Source organism: Myotis yumanensis, unplaced genomic scaffold, assembly GCF_028538775.1.
Source record: "Myotis yumanensis isolate MYYU_CA2020_CCGP unplaced genomic scaffold, mMyoYum1.0.hap1 SCAF_15, whole genome shotgun sequence".
NCBI lineage: Eukaryota > Metazoa > Chordata > Mammalia > Chiroptera > Vespertilionidae > Myotis > Myotis yumanensis.
The window spans coordinates 48,847,407-48,864,921 of NW_027223766.1; the positions used below are offsets into that span (position 1 = coordinate 48,847,407).

Here is a 17,515-nt window from a genome sequence, read left to right on the forward strand (position 1 = left end):
GAAATGACTTGCCCAAGGTCACAACCTTCAAGACTTTCGTGACTGCAACATGACACCAGATCTTCTAACACCAAACCCCAGGCTCTCCCCATCATACCACTCTGACATCTAGTGGCCTTAGCCCACCTCACAGAGCCGCAGTCCCCTATTTGATGTTCCAGTTTTTGCTCTAGTCCTTTCTCCCATGACTGGCGCTCGAAACGGCTACCACACCAGGTATGTCCAGTGCAATGGTTAAAACCCGTCTCAGGAGCTGGGTTGTCTGCTTTCACAGCCTGTCTATCACACTCACCAGCTGCACAATGTTTAGCGATTTCCTTAATCTAGTTGTTCTTCATCTGTAAAATGGGGATAATAATACCCTAATATCACACACTTATCTAAAGATAGAATGAACAAATACAAGTAAAGCTCTTGGAACAGTGCCTGCAACCCAGAAAGGAGTCCACAGGTGTGAATCATCTTATGTAACCAAGGAAGGTGTGGTTTCCTTCTCTGCAACTTTGTGGTTCATTTGAACAGCAGGTGCTCAGAGTCACATTCTCAAGAGCCTACTAAGTGCCACCTTTTAAATCCTTGGCTCTGCCCTGATGTGCTTTGACTTGTTTTTGAAGAAATGATGCAATTCCTTCCTTCTGCTTTGCCCGTTACCTAGGTGTGCCTGGGTCGACCCCCTTTGCCCACCATATCAACCTTTCTCCTATCTTTGCCCTCAGTTACAATCCAGGAAAGTATGGCAAGGAGAATTTCTAGGAATGGCCCCCCAAGATCCCATCCCTAATCCTTCAGTAATGGTGTTGACCTTCAAGGTTATCTAGGTGGTTCTAATCACATGAGCCTTTAAAGCAGGGTTGGGGAACATCTGGCCCATAGGCCATATAAGACCACAGAAATCATTTGGCCGGGCTCTGCCAATTTACTAGGGTGAGTTAATTAAATGTTTGACCAAATATAGCAGGCTAATTTTTAAGTTGATAATTTCATATGGCCTGCAAATGATGTTATAAATATTCAAATGGCCCTTGACAAAAAAAAAAAAAATGAAGAAGAAGAAGGTCCCCACTACTGCTTTAAAAGAAGAAGGCTTTCTTTAGCAGGTTGCAGAAGAGAAAATCAGAAGGATTCCCAGCATGAAAAGGAATTGACATGCTCTGGCCTGTTTGAAGGTGGAAGGGGCCACATGAGAAGGAATGTGGGCAGCTTCTAAGAGCAAACAACAGTTCCTGGCTGAAAGCCAGCAAGGAAGCGGGACCTCCATCCCACACCTGCAAGGAACTGAATTCTGCCAACACCTGAATGAGCCTGAAAGTGAGTTCTGTCTCCCAAAGTCTTCAGAAGAGAGTCCAGCTGGCCCACACCTTCATTTTAGCTTTGTGATACCCTGGGTAGAGCCCAACTCCACCTGCACAGAACTCCTGACCTACGAGACTGCAGGATAATGAATGAGCATTGTGTTAAAATGTTAGATCTGTGACCATTGGTTCTGGCAGTGTGAGAAAGTGGACACAGTCAGGAACTTGCCAGTTTACTCTTCAGGGAAATATTTGTGCTGCTGGAAGGCAGCTAAATCTAAGGTTCATTCCCCACCCCCCTTAATGCAGAGCCTTTACTCTGAAACAGATGCCTCCACTGAGTGTCTGACAACTGGGGACAGGGAGGAAGGACAAGGAAGAAATGTCTGAGACAGAGACACAACACAGCTAAGGCCTCCAGGTCGATTTTCGCCACCCTGGTGAGGGAACGGCTGTTGTTGACGTGTTTCTGACTTACACTTTGGGTGCATGAGTTTGTAGAGGAAGATGTTAGGAGCATAGACTCTGGGGTCAGATGTCTCTTGCTAGCACGGAGCAGCTGTGTAACCTTGGACAAACCACTTGGCCTGTCTAAGCCTCACTTCTCCTCTCTGTGAAATGGGGAGAGGGACCGTGCCAGATGTCATGGTCTGCTGCAAGGGTTAAATCAGAGCATGTTGAAGCTTTCCTTCAACACCTGGCACCTATTAAGTGCTAAATAAATGGTTCCAGTGATAATTATGCATGTATTCATCCAAAAAGTATGTATTAATCATCTGCTCGATGCCAGGCATTGCTAGGCAATGTGAGAACACAAATATGAATAAGGACTGGCCTCCGCCCTCCAAAGTGTCAGTGTAGTGTGTCCATATGTATTTGTTTCATTCATTCATCTATGTGAATTTTACGTGTGTGTGTGTGTGTGTGCTTTGTGTGTGTTAGGGATGTGGGTGGTGTGAACACAGCCCTCCCTGAAACCACCAAAGAACAAAGTGCTCCATTCAGACCTCAGGGGAGGGGAGGGCTACAGACCCCAGCATCCGTCTTTCTCCGGGAACACTGACGATATGACTATTAAATCATTTCAGAGGGCTAGAGCTGGGAGGTCCCTCACACCCATCGCTCTGGCACTAAGACCAATGTTTTTCCTCATACATGCCACAGGAAACAGGCTCGCCATGCCAAATAATTTCGCCCAGGCCTACCCTGGGACGGGGGGAAGCAAAGAGTGATCCATCAGCTGGGCTGTCTGGGAGCCCTGGACTCCCTGAACAGACCCATTAGCTGAAAAGGTAAATATTTACTCGGAGCTCATCTGAATAACCCAGAAAAAGGGACTGTTTTTTATCATCAATAAAAAAACACTCCCACCTAAGTCTGGTTTTAGAACTTTTTGTCTTTACTTCTTCCCTGCCTTGACCCACTCCAGCTTCCTGTGAGAGACTCTATCAGGATTTCTGAGCAGAGATGGGGGTGGGGGCAGTGGATGTGAGCACGAAGGAAACTGCTCTGATGTTTTCTTTTCCTAAGCAGAGTATGTGTGGCCTCAGCCTGGCTCTCAGGACACAGGTAACTGAAATATTTGCCCTTGGGAGAGAAGGTGCAGAATGTTCTCTTAAAATGTGCCAACGGGTGAAACAGGAGATTTTAGATAAACAGCTTTCGAGGGACCCCATTTCCTGAGCTATGCTTTGATCACATGACAACAGCACCAGTGAAAACACTTTTGTTATCCTTTCAAGGGAGATGTTGGTGGAAAAAACACCAGCCTGGGTCACAGAGGTGAGGGTCTGGGCACCATGGAGGCAGCAGTGCGGAAGGGTTGGGATGGACCTGGGTGTTTGTCTCTCACATCCTGAGGCCTGAGGCCTACTTTCCCTTTTCACATCCCTCCTCGCCTCCTTTCTGGAAGCTAAACTGCACTGGCAGAAGGAGTTCAGATGGTGGAAGCAAAATAATGGCCTTCAAGGACAGGTCCGATTCAGGGCTTGGAATATAATAGACGCTTGGAATGAGCGACATGAATGAAAGGTTTCACATTCTGTCCACCGTAAGGGTATTCCTGAACTGCTTTGAGCCTCCACTTCTCTGCCAGATGGAGAACACCTGTACACACCCTGATGGCGAGTGTAAGTTAGCAGATATCTGTGCACGTTCCTAGCACAGACACTGGTGCACCCTGGGACCCCGATAAGTGTTAGCACAAGTCTTATCATTAAAAAGCTTTGGAAATTGGCCAATGTATTGGAACCTGATTATTTTTTTAATCCTCACATGAGGATATGTTATTGATATTTAGAGAGAGAGGGAGGAAAGGAGAGAGGGAGGGAGGGAGGAAGGGAGAGAGAGAGAAACATCAATGTGAGAAGAAACATCACTCGATTGCCTCCTGTATGCACCACAACCAGGGATCAAACCCACAGCTAGGTCAGTCCAAAGGCTTGCACAGGTACTCAGGCTGAGGTTTGCAGGAGAGGCTGAGAATCCCTGGACTAGATGGAGATAAACATCCTCCTGGAGTGTTCGCATGGACTCAGTCACTGGCCTCCCAGCGGCTCTGTCATCCAGGCCAAAAGCTTCATTAGATTTGGGCTGAGGCTGCCCAGGCCCTGCAGGACAGTTTCATATCCTGTGGACATGGTCAGGGGTTTGTCAATGCAATGAAAAATGGGGAAGTCCTTTTTCGTCCTTAGTCATCAAAAATAATACCTTGTGTCTCTCTCACCACAGTGGAGATTATGTACTGGTTCCTCAACACAGCTTAGGCATCTATAAGAGTATAGCAATAAGTATTCAGCTAAAATTTTAATAACATCCTATATAATAAAAGGCTAATATGCAAATTGAAAGAACAGCAGAACGACGGGTCACTATGATGCTCACTGACCACCAGGGGGCAGATGCTCAATGCAGGAGCTGCCCCCTGGTGGTCAGTGCGCTCCCACAGGGGGAGTGCTGCTCAGCCAGAAGCCAGGCTCATGGCTGGCAGGTGCAGTGGCGGTGGCGGAAGCCTCTCCCACCTCTGACAGTCGGACATCCCCCAAGGGCTCCTGGACTGCGAGAGGGTGCAGGCTGGGCTGAGGGATCCCTCTAGCGCACAATTTTCATGCACCAGGCCTCTAGTCAATAAATACAAACACAAATGAATGTAAAAATATGATAGTAAATCCCTGGAATCTGTGTTCAGGCTTATAATGTGTTAACTCTTCCTTGTTCTCATAGGTCACTTAGCTTCCAGGTTCCTAGAGTGTCACCCTGGCTGAGTATCCTGGATGTTGGCAAGAGAATTCATATGGCCATGTCCCCATTGGAGAGGTGTTAGGGAAGAGAGGAAAAGCCTGCTTCTCTGTCAATGTTGTTGCAAAATGATGCAATCCCCGCCCCCCTTCACTTCCTGTCCATTGTGGTCTGTACCCATGTTCCTCCTAAGACCCAAGGAATTGGGATGCCTTTCCCACTGTGACTCCACCCCAGGGCACTTTTCCCACCTCTTTAATCCCCATCTCTTTTAATGAAACTTGTTTCCAGAAAAATAAATGTCTGGCTCAGGTACCAAGAGAGACCCTACCTGTTTCAGTCTTGGCTTGCTTATTTGAGTGGCCTATGAGTTTTGATCCTACCACCTGGTCAGAATGGAGAGTGAGTATATTATATTAATACTAGAGGCCTGGTGCATGGATTTGTGCAACTGTGGGGTCCCTCGGCCTGGCCTGTGAGGATTGGGCCAAAACTGGCTCTTCAACAACGCCTGAGGGGTCCCAGATTGTGAGAGGGCACAGGCCAGGCCAAGGGACCCCACCAGTGCATGAACGGGGCCAGGGAGGGACCGGGGAGGGGGTGGGGGGCTCCAGGGCATGTCCAGCCCATCTCACCCAGTCCCGATCTGCCGCACCCCAGCAGCAAGCTAACCTACCGGTCGGTGCATCTATCTCCTGGTGGTCAGTGTGCACCATAGCGACTGGTCAAACGGTCAGACACTTCGGATATTAGGCTTTTATATATGTAGAAGATATTTATACCATCAACCTATTTATATATATATACTATATTTTGTCTCATATTAATAAGTTAATATTTAATTTTATTGAATATATTTTAAATTGCTTTCATTCTCTCTGTATTTCTAAATATTTATTGTTGTATAATGTTTGCAGGCATTTTTTAAAAATAAACACAATGGGTGAGGTTCCCAACATTATGCAACTCTAGAAGGGCACACAGGTAATAAATAAGGAAATAAATTGATGTGCAACTAAGCTCAGATATGTTAGATCCTAAAGGAAAACGAACTGAGAAGACTGTAGAGCTTCCCTTAGGATTATTTTTATTCGATCACTCATTCATCAAACACTTAAGTGCTTACCATGCACAAACATTCACTTTGTGCTAAAGATAGAGCAGTGAACAAGATATAATCTGTCCCCAGGAGCATACGTTTTGCTAGGAAGTCAGAAGTTAAATAACAAATTATACAATCAATTAAGTGTTTTAAAGGAGAAGTTCTGGGTTCAAAGAGTAGAAAATGAGGCACTATAACATAGTCTCAGGCTGTCAAGAGATACTTCTCTGTGTATGTTAGAATAATGGCCACCGATGAATTCTGCTCGCTCTGTCCACACCCTTGTGAGGCTCCCTTCCTCACTTACTCCAGGCGTGGACATGTGGTGAGCCTTGATCAATGAGACATAAGCAAGCCTGAAGTGCACTGCACAGAGGTGTGACAATCAAATGTGCACTGAAGCTTATGCTCTCTTGATCTTGAAGATTCTTCTGCCTCCACATGAAGAAGCCCAGGCTGATCTGAAGGGGCTATCAACAGGTGCATGAGTGACAACATCTTAGATTACCCACAGTTGAGATACCAATGACTGCAGCTGCATAAGTGACCCAGGTGACACCAGAAGAAGACCTACCCAGCTAAGCACAGCCCAAATTTCTGATCAAGACAATCATGAGGCGATTGAATAGTTGCTGGGGTCTTTGTTTTGTTTTTAGATATGGTTTTATTGATTTCAGAGAGAGATAGAGAGAGATAGAAATATGGATGAGAGAAAACAGTGATTGGCTGCCTCCTGCAAGCCCCTTACTGGGGATGGAGCCCACAACCTGGGCATGTGCCCTGACCTGGAATCAATCAGGCAACCTCTTGGTGCATGGAAAGATGTTCAACCAACTCAGCCACACTGGCCAGGCTGAATAGTTGCTGTTTTATATTTATTAATTATGGGTGCTTTGTAGAACAACAAAGGCTAACTGATATAGAAATAGATACCTAGAGATGGGCTGTTTTCATACAAAAATCTAGTTCACAAATTGAGGGGTTTCAGACAGGGCAATAGGTAGAGGAAGAAAAAGAGGTGAGAAAATTATTATCAAAGTCTTGTAAACTGGTGACAAAAATGTATAGAGTCTAGTTAAGTTTGAAGGAAACTGCTTTTGGAAGATGGAAAACAGATTATTTGTTTAATGTAGCAGTACCAAACTGTCATCTGAGTTAACTAGAGGAGAAAAATATTCCTAATGAATTTGCAAACCTGGCTAAGGAAATTATCAGGAAGCGTCAACTGGCTACTTTTGCTGCATATAGTAATGTGTTCACTTTACAAACAAAATTTAGTGAGAATGTAATGCAAGACTTTCTAAATGGGAAAATAAAACTATTTCATGGTTTGTTTTTTAAGAAGTAGTCTAATATTAAAAATTCAATCAAAGGTGTGGCTATATAATTCTTTGTTAATCTCTCTAAAAGATTTAAAGTTATGGTTAATAAATGAATCTGTTTCTGAGAATCTTTATGGCATGTTTCTATAGAAGTCTAACTTAAAAACAGCCCTGATAAGTCTAGTGGGGGAAGACTATCTCAAAAATAATTGTGGATGTGCATTTTTACTAATAGAGCAGATTGTAATGTGATACATAAGAAACCCAAAAAAGGTTTTAAGGGAGTTACACAATCTAAGATAAAAGGAAATGGAGATCTTCTTCTGACCAATCATTTTTTCTCTAAGCTGCATTTTTTAAAGGTAAGAGGTGCTATATTAGAGGGCAGAGATGAGAATATTGTGAGTGGAACAAAGAGCATCTATATATATAAAAGCCTAAGCAACCATCAGACCGTTCGACTGGTAGCTATGACAAGCACTGACCACCAGGGAGCAGATGCTCAATGCACAGGCATGGAAACATGAAACAGACTAATGAATCTCAGAGGGAAGCGGGGAAGGGAGAGGGCGGGAAGAGATTAACCAAAGATCTTATATGCATACTAGAGGCCTGGTGCATGCATTCGTGCACCGATGAGGTCCCTTGACCTGGCCTGCAGGGATCGGGCCTAAACTGGCAGTCTGACACCCCCTGAGGGGTCCTGGATTGCAAGAGGGCACAGGTCAGGCCGAGGGACCCCACCAGTGCACGAATTCGTGCACCGGGCCTCTAGTAGGAGAATACTGTCTAAGAAATCAACCCCAGTAAACACAATCAGAGTGCGAGGCCTGACAACATGTACCTGTCTGTACTCTATAAACTGTTTTGTCCACTACTAATTTTTTTTCAATTATAGTTTACATGCAATATTATTTTGTATTAGTTTCAAATCTACAGCATACTGATTAGACAATCATATACTTTATAAAGTGGTCCCCTAATATTTCAAGTACTCACCTGGTACCATACATAGTTATTACAATATTATTAACTATATTCCCTATGTTGTACTTTATCTCCCTGGGACTATTTTGTTAAGAGATTAAGAACTACAAATTGTATTTTATAATTTATTTAAGCCAGTAACTATTCTTTTTACCTACCAGTTCATCCCTTGTTGAATATAAGTATCTGTTATACTTTTTATGTTCCTATCTCACCATTAGTATATTAGATATTTGGGGGTGGATATAACTTGTCTTTTTAGTTCTCTTGTCTCTGCATCAATAGGAATCTTAGCCAAGGATCTACACTCAAGGAGCTTCTTCTGTATCTTGACCTAAAGCACATTATAAAATCAGGGTCCTTGAGACTAATACTATTATTGAATGATATTTTGGGGATCTTGTTAGGGATTTAACAGGGAAACAAGTTAACAAGGGAAGACTGTTTAGCCCCTTATTCATCATGTTTCTCTCTATACATGCCCTTGGGTAGTGGCCTCCCACATTGACTCTGGGCTTGGCCATGTAAGTTGTTTTCATCAACAGAACATTATAAGATGTGATGCAAACAGTGACTTTGTGCATCAGGACTTGTTCTTTCTTGCTGCTGGAAATTGTGCATCCATGTGAAGAAGCCCAAGCTAGCCTGCTGGAAATGGATGAAAGCCACATACGCCAAATAGGTGAATCTTAAACTCTCTCTCCTCAGTTGGTCATCTAGATAGCTGGAACTACACCAGCAATCCCAGGAGCCAAGCAGAACTGCCCAGCCCACACTCTTGACCCAGTTTCATGGAATAAAATCATTGTTTTAAGTTACAAGGTTTGGAGATAGTTTGTTACACTATAGTTTGTTATACAGCTTCTTTGAAGCAAAGGCATTTAAATTGAAATATGCAAGTTCAGTGAAGATGACCTAGGCAAGGAAGAAAAGGAACAATTTTCTAGGTAGAGGGAATAGCACAGATAAAGAACCTGAGGGAGGCAGGTATGTGGTGAGTTTTAGTTGCTAAAAGCACGTCAGAGTGATTAGAATAAGAAGAGTGAGAATAGCATGAAATAAGTTTGGTGAGGTAGGAGGTGGCCCAATTATTCATGGCTTCTATGATCACCAGCTATGGCTGCAATACTTCTCCATAATAAACATCCCCAAAATTTGGTGGCTTAAAGCAATTATCACGTTTAGGATCAGTGGCACTAAGCTGGGCTTAGCAGGGCAGCTCTGTTTGAAAATACTGGTGAATCTGGCTTGTCACCTCGCTGTGGTTTGAATTCAGGTCTTTTCCACATGTTTTTATGCTTAGGCCAAGACTTAGGGGGCAGGAGCCACCCAAAAACTCTTTTCATGGTGAAGGCAGAGGTGAAAGAGAGAAACCTAACCATGCAAGCATGTTGATTTTGTAAATATTCCATCGGCCAATGCAAGTCACATGGATGAGCCCAACGTGAGAGCAAGAAGTACAGTCTTATCCTCAATTTACAGGGAAGTACATGCAACCAAAGCCCGTCACACTGTTCATAGCAGCACTATTCATGGTAGACAAAAAGTGGGAATAATCCAAATACCCTTTCACATCCATACAATGGAATACTCTTGGACAATAAAAAAGGAACAAAGTACTGATACATGCAACAATATGGATGAACCTCACAGACATTATGCTAAACAGAAGAATACAGACACAGAGAACTGCATATTGTATGAATACATTTATATGACATTTCTAGAAAAGGAAGATTATAGAGACAGGAAATATAGGGGTGGGAAAAAGTAGGTTTATGGTTGTCCATGTGGAAAATAATATAACGATTAATAAATAATAATACAAGATTAAACTCTGTTTCACATACTCACAACTAAAAGCCTACTTTGCCCACCCCTGTATATCAGTAGTTGCCTCGAACTGAGGGTGAGAGTGGAGATTTACTGCAAAAGGACACAAGATTGATGGAAATATTCTACAACTGGATTTGGGTGGTGGCTTCACAACAGTATTAATTTACTAAAAGTCACTGAACTGTTCACTTACATTAAGTGACTGTGGCAGTATGTAAATCATATCTCAATACTGGTATTAAAATGTATAACTAATGGAATGAATGATGCCTCGGCCTCGTAACAATGAAACACTTTCAAAGTCAATATTAAGTGACTGACTTGATGCCATGTGGAAATATCTGCAAAACTTTACCTGACTGCTCCTTTCTTTAAGCCACTGATGAGGGGAGAATTTTCTTCAAAAGAACCACACTGAATTTTACAATAATTTTTAGTTATTCAGCTTTGGCTATAAATAAGGTGTGGGTTTGTGGTTTTTTTTTGTGTGTGTTTTTTAATTTTTGTCCTTTGAGCTACTGCATTTTAAGTTAGTGCATGTGGTAAAAAAAAAAAAAGTTGGCACAGATAAAAGCAGCTGCAATTAATGAAGCATGTTCTACTTATTGACTTTTCATATTATATGTAAAACAGAAACATGCTCTTATAAACAGGTCAAGAACTGTAAAATGTTCACTAATTGCTGGAATTTGTTCTTCTGTTTGGAATAAAAATGGATTTAACAGTCAGAATAGCTATTCAAGGGTAATAGAAGCAGGAAGGAGGGCCCCTCTGTTATTAGCAAATCTAGCAATTATCCCCAAATCAGAGCTTGTGTTCTGCATGAATATCAACTGAGTTTGTTGAGGAGGTGCAGCTGGAGAGGTGGGAACAGCTGCCCACTCTAATGCAAAATTCCTTTGGTTAGGAGAATGCACTAACACTAATCCGAAAGATGGAGGATGCAGTTCATTCTCTACGTGGAAAATGCCTCGTTCTATCGCAGGCCAACAGCAATTCCTCACACTTCCTCTCCAGGCACAGGGAGAATGTGGCCACTATGAGATCATCTCAATTATGAATTCTTCGAAGTTACTGTTTGCAAGTTAAGCATCTGCACTGCAGCTAGGTGACTGTGCCTGAGGTCCTGGGCAGAGTGGGCTTGGGAACGTGTTTCTTCTCTCCATTCTCTCTCTCTCTTTTTTAAATATATTTTTTATTGATTTGAAAGAGAGAAACATTGATCCACTGCCTCCTGCAGGCCCCCTACTGGGGATCGAGCCTGCAACCTGGGCATGTGGCCTAACCAGGAATCAAAGAGGTGACCTATTGGTGCATGGAACAATGCCCAACCAACTGAGCCACACCAGCCAGGACTCTCCATTCTCTTTCTGTTAAGAGACTTGGGAGGAAGTTATACAACTAAGCATAAACACAATCATAATTGAACATCATAGCTTATAAAACATTGTCATAGCATTGCCTCTAAGTTAACATTAATTCAAAAAATATTCATTATGAACTTTCATGAGCCCCACTCATTCCTCTAGGTGTTGTACTCACACAATCTCACTCAAACAACTGCCTTTGAAGAAACTGTGGCTCCAGCTTTAAGGAGCTCATATAATCATTTGCTTCTCACAGTTTTGTATGGTCTCTATGATTATGATGCACATTCAAGAGTTCAGGAACTTCAGACACTCATTGGTAAGTGACTTTCCCAAGATTGCAAACAGTTTGAGGAGACAGGCAGAACCAATCAAAACCGGATTTTATTGCCTCACTGCTCAATGATTTGGAGCATGTTTCTTTACTTTTCAAAGTTTCAGAGTCCTCACCTGAGAGGAGATTTAATAATGCACATTTCTTGAGTTTAAATAAGAAAATCCTCTCTTGACCCCACTTCAACCTCCACCGACTGCCCCATTTCTCCCTTCCTTTTACAGCAACATTTCTTTAAAGAGTTTATACTTTCAGTCTTCAATTTTTTTCTTGAACCCATTCGATTTATGCTCACTTTTCAAAACTGCTTGCCATGGTCAAGAATAACCTGCCCGCTGTGTGATTTCAAGGGCCTCCGTGCCCATCTCTGACCTTCCACACCAGTCCTGCTGCCATCTCATTCTCTCAGATTCTAATCACATCAGATCAGTCCTCTGTCAAAACCCTCCAAGGGTTCTCATTCCATGCAGAATAAAAACCAAATGACCTACACCTCCCTTCTCTCTAACCTCATTTCCTATCACTCTTTCCACATCCACCCAGACCTCGTTGGCATCTTACTCCTGCAATAATTTATTGGGAGTCCTCCCCCTTCTCTCTTTACAACACATTTCATTTTGCTGTTTTCTCTTCCTGAAATTTTTCTCACTGTAATCCACATGGATGGCCCCACACCTTCCTATTCAAATGTCCGAACTTCAGCGAGGATTTATTTCCCTAACCGACCTCTTTAAATCGGCAGCCCCTCTACCCACCAGCCATGCCACATGCCTGTCTCACATGCATATTATGTAGTTAGGAATCTAAGCTCTAAGATGTTAAAGAACACTACGCCCCATTCTCATCGTTCATGTGGTCAGCGGCACAGGTGAGTTTCAAGCCTCTAAACTTGCCTCCATTAAAGAAGAAACTTGGGGTGAAGAGTTAGGAGGGCCATGTTTGAGGCCCTTCTTATTTGTAGAATCCATATGACCTTAGGAAAGCCAAGTCACCTTGCTGGACCCATATTTTTTTCATTTGTAAATAAAGACAAAGCATTGCTATTCACTCTTAAGCCTCTTCTAGTCTCTGCAATTTTTTTTAAAGATCTCAAATGTCACTGGGAGCTGGAGATTTTCCTATAATTGTCTTGTACACTCATGTAAGGCGTTGCGTTATTTTCATTTCCAATGCAGTACTTCTGGTAAGTCAATGCAGCTGACGATCACAGGGAATAAACTACTTATCTCCGCAGTGATGTTTGACTAATTTACTTTTCTGGGGAGAACTGGAGAAGGAGGCCCCTGGAATTGTCTTAGCTCTGTGGTGAACTGCTAATTTGAAACCACAGGGTGCTCTTTGAGAAACTGCAGACTTGCATCTGATAACCATTTTATGGGAATGCGCCTTGGCCCTTTAGTTGTGGTTCCCCGCAAAATGCCATGATGAGTGACATGCTTCCCGCAGATGAAAGCTCCATGGGGGTCGGTGCCAGAGACCTCTGACTGCACCACTTAGCATTTGCTGATTTCTGCCTATTTTCTGTATAAGTGGATGTCTCTGTGCTACACTCTCATTTCAATCTCTGTTATTCCAGTGAAATTCACATGTGGTCACATAGAAATCACATCCCCAGAATGATGTAAAGTGAACTAAGAGAATTAGGTTCTACGTTTAAGAGAAATATATAGGCAAGGCAAGCTTTCCAACCACGTCTTCCTTTTTCTTTCTTTCCTTCCTTCCTTCCTTTCCTTCGTTCCTTCCTTTCTTCCTTCATATTTTAGGAAGAATACTATCTCTGCAAGATGTCAGCCCCTTAAGCACTGGGTTCTTAATTTCTGCCCAGTTAAGGTGGAGAAGAAAGTAAAGTCAGAATAAAAAAAAGGACAAAAACATGAAATAGTAGTCAAACTTGAGATGCAGTATAAAATGATCTAGAGCTAGATTGCCTGGTTCAAATCAGAGCGGTCAGTTACAAGCTATGGGACTTAGAGCAAATTGATTCACTTCCAACCCTCAGTTTTTACATCTATGAAATGGGAAAACTCAAAAGTTCTTGTTAAGAATACAAAAGTATCTGAGATTATAAAACATTTGTGATTTTCCCTGTAATACATTGTCTTCCATGCTCCTAGCTTCTAAAGGACCTGAAATTCTCACACAAGCACTAGTTGTTTATTCTCAATATATTGAGGACTTATTCTAAACCAAGTGATGTGCTAGGTACCAGAATATGAGGATTAAATAAGTACATACCCTTTCCCTTCAGGCATGTATAGTGGGATAAAAGAAACACACACAATAACTGTTGCAAGTCTAATGCTTTTATAGAGGAAGCATATGAGGAAAAGGGATAAATTCCTCTTGGTTTTGCAGAACAAATGATATGGGGGCTCTATCTGAAAGGAAGATTAGATATTGGGCATTGCAGACAGAAGATGAACCACTAACAAGACAAAGATCATATCTGCAAAGACAGCCTCATCTTTAGCTTGTTGTGTGCATGTTGGCTCACCCATTATAGGAACTTATGCATACTAGAGGCCCAATGCACAAAGATTCGTGCAAGAATAGGCCTTCCTTCCCCTGGCTGCCAGCACCGCCTTCACTCCGGCCCAGAGCCAAGGCTTCCACCTTTGCGCGCTGCCCAGAGGCCCAGAGCAGCCAGGGCAGGGCAGAACACCTGTGTCGTCACCATGGTGATGATGCAAGTGTCCCAGCCCAGCTGCTGCCATCTTTGTCACGTCAATTTGCATATTCCCTCTTTATTGGCTGTGAGCATTGCCATCTTTGTTGAGAAGTGATGGTCAATTTGCATATTCCATCTTTATTAGATAGGATATGCATTGCCCATGGACATAGATAATCGGGTGGTAAAGAACTGAGGCAGAGTGGGAACTGGGTGGAGGAGGCAAAGGGGGAAAAAGTGGACATTGTAATACTCTCAATAATAAAGATAAATAAAAAATTAAAAGTTGAAAAATAAAATGTCCTACTGGCAGAGACCATCTCATCTCTGCACTTCCCTTGCAGAATGTTTTATATCTGATATAAGTACAAAAACTATGTGCTGAATTGGTTTAAATTGAAGATGCGATTTAGATAATCAGTGCTATAGAATTTCAGAGGAAGAAGTGATTCATTTTATTCAGAGGTTTCATGGAGATTTAAACTGGACTGGTAAAGGATGAAGATATGATTTTGTAAGTTAATTCTGGGAGGAGAGGAATCTAATTAGAGCAAAGAGCATGAGCAGGTAAGGATGTGCATGCTTACATATGCACAGCAGTGACTATTTAAAATATTTATCTACTGGAATAGCATGGGCATGGCCAATCAGAATGGATCCTGACTATTGGAATGGCTGTGACATGTAAACATACAAACTGTATTATGTGTTATTGATGAATATCAATCATATGTACACATGCATATACACACACATGCATTGCACACTACCCTGGTTTAAGTGATAGTGTAAGAGTTTTTCCTTCAGTCACTTCAAATTCAATTCTAAAGTTCAAAGCATTCATCATTAATTGAGGACCTATATGTATGCACCAGACACCCTGTGCTTGGCACTTAAGGTATTATAAATGTTCAAATTATATACATGATACACTCCTTTAGAGACACCATAGAAGTGTGGATTTAGCTTTCACTTGCAAGTCCTCTTCATCCTAGCAGTAAACTCTTTCTGGCCACAGATGGCTAGGTCATATTCAGTTCTGCTGGCTTAATTAGCTACCTTTTTTCCTCTCCCCTCTGTCAGTCTTTTTGTTTCTTTCTATTGCCTATTTGTCTGTATGCCATAGGAAGCTTATGAGTGGCCACTGCATGAACTCAATGCTATGCTATTATCTGCTTAGGGCTAAATTGAAGGTTCCTCTAATCTCAAGTCATTTCTTTCCTCTAACCTTTCATTCTTTTTCCTTTGGCAGTTGCTTTCTCCTACACATTTTCCCCATGAACAAAGGACATTCAATTTCACTGCCATTCTTTCAGCATCTTTCTCTTTGGGACAGCTCTCACCACTATGAAAGCCTCAAAAGCAAAACAAAACAAAGCCAGTTTCCTTCAGGATCAAAGATAGAAGACTATTAGTCCCTTAAAATGAATCAAGGCATGCCCCTTAAGGTACTATGAAAACAGATATTGTCCTTGGAAGTTAATTTAGACTTCCTGGTACCTTTATGCTAGCTCCTACACTTTTTCTTCTTAGTAGGAGGCAATATTACATATTGGTTTGGCGTGTGGGCACCATTACTAATTAGCAGTGTGACTCTATAAATTCCACTTTCCTCGACTGTAAACAGACATAGTAATACCTCACTCACTGTGCAGGTGTGAGGTTAAAAAAAAATAATAAAGTGCTTAGGATGTTATTAGCTTTTACTGTAATTATCACATGTTTTTCTTCTGCTTTTTTCTTCCTTCTTCTTCTCTTTCTCATCCTCTTCCCTTTCCTTTCTCATCTGCTTCTCCTCCTCCTCTTCCTTCTCTGGGCTATTCCACTGAGTTTATGTTTCACATCCATCTGCTGACTTTTCATGAACTTGCACTGACACTACTCACCAATGGAACCTCGCTAGTTCAGCACACATCACTTCCGCTCTAAGATAAAGCTGGTAAACTTACCCTGACTGGTTTGGTTCAGTGGATAGAGCATCGGCCTGCAGACTGAAGGGTTCTGGGTTCGATTCCAGTCAAGGGCATGTACCTTGGTTGCAGACACATCCCCAGTAGGGAGTGTGCAGGAGGCAGCTGATCAATGTTTCTCTCTCACAGATCAATGTTTCTAACTCTCTATCCTTCTCCCTTCCTCTCTGTAAAAAGTATACATATTTAATTTATTACAGTCTAACTTTAAATAACATTATACTTTTTCCTTTCAGGACTTTAAAGATGGCACTCCATTGTCTTCTGGCCTTCATGCCATCTGATGAGAAGTCTGCTCTAATTCAACCATTTCCTTCTTTCTATTTAGCGTGCTTTTTTTTTTTTTCTTTAGCTCCCTTCAAGTATTTCTCTTTATCTTTGCTTTCCAGAAATTATAATATAATGTCTATAGGTGTACTTTCTTTTTTTGGTATTATTCTGCTTGATGTGATCTTAGCTTCTGAAATTTATGATATATTTTATTATTTCATAGAAATATTTCTTTCCCCTCTGAAATCCCAATTTGTTTCTTATACCTTTAAAAAAATTATCATTTGTTTCAGATGCTCTCTTCTGTTATTATTTGTTCATTTCATTTTTTTCTCTTTATGTTCAAAATGGGTCATTTCTATTGATCTGTCTTTGGTCTCTTTGATTCTTTCCCTGGGAATGTGGAGTCTAATAATGAAACTATCTGAATAATTTTTCATCTCTGCTGTTTTGTTTCCTAGTGTTTTCATTTGATACAATATTCTAGGTTCAATTTCTGTGATGAAATTTCTCATTTTTTTATGCAAGCTCAAATTCTCTTCTGGAAATCTTAACATAGTAATCATTATTAAATTATCTATTGGGTAATTTCAATATACTATGGCTCATCTCAAAATCTGATTATATTAATTTCTTTGTCTTTTGATGTTTTCTTTTCCTTGCTTTATTGTATGCTTTTCAATTTTCAAGGGAATGTTGTACTTTTGTTAAAACACTGTAGACTCAAGTAAATAGTAATAAATAGTATCTCTTTTGCCTTTGCTTCCCAGGGATTATATACTCTCACACTAACCCACACCTGGCTTTTAATAATTTGCTTAAAAATTTAGCTGAATTCTTCTTACCCACTTGTATGTTTCTCAGAATCATTTCACCCTATACTTTGCCACCAGTGAGAAAATGCTGGAATTCCATCTCTATGTTTTTGGATTCCAGACGGTGTGGTTTCCTGTAGCTTCGGGTCTTCCTGGGTTGAAGAAAAGTTATGATTTGGTACCCTATCAAGCTTTTACTTGTTGTTAAGGTATGCCAAGCAACATTCTTTCCAGTCTTCTGTATTTTAGGTGAAAGTGAAACTATAATTTATTCTCTCAACAAATATTTCTGGAAAACCCATGATGTTTCAATAG

The 17,515-nt window shown here is 41.5% G+C and overlaps 1 long non-coding RNA gene across 1 annotated transcript in view; it reads right to left on the reverse strand.

The window, feature by feature from the left end:
- The window catches only part of LOC138993217 (uncharacterized), a 205,726-nt gene that overhangs the window by 96,001 nt on the left and 92,210 nt on the right, over window positions 1-17,515 (reverse strand). The gene's annotated exons all lie outside the window — the stretch shown is intronic.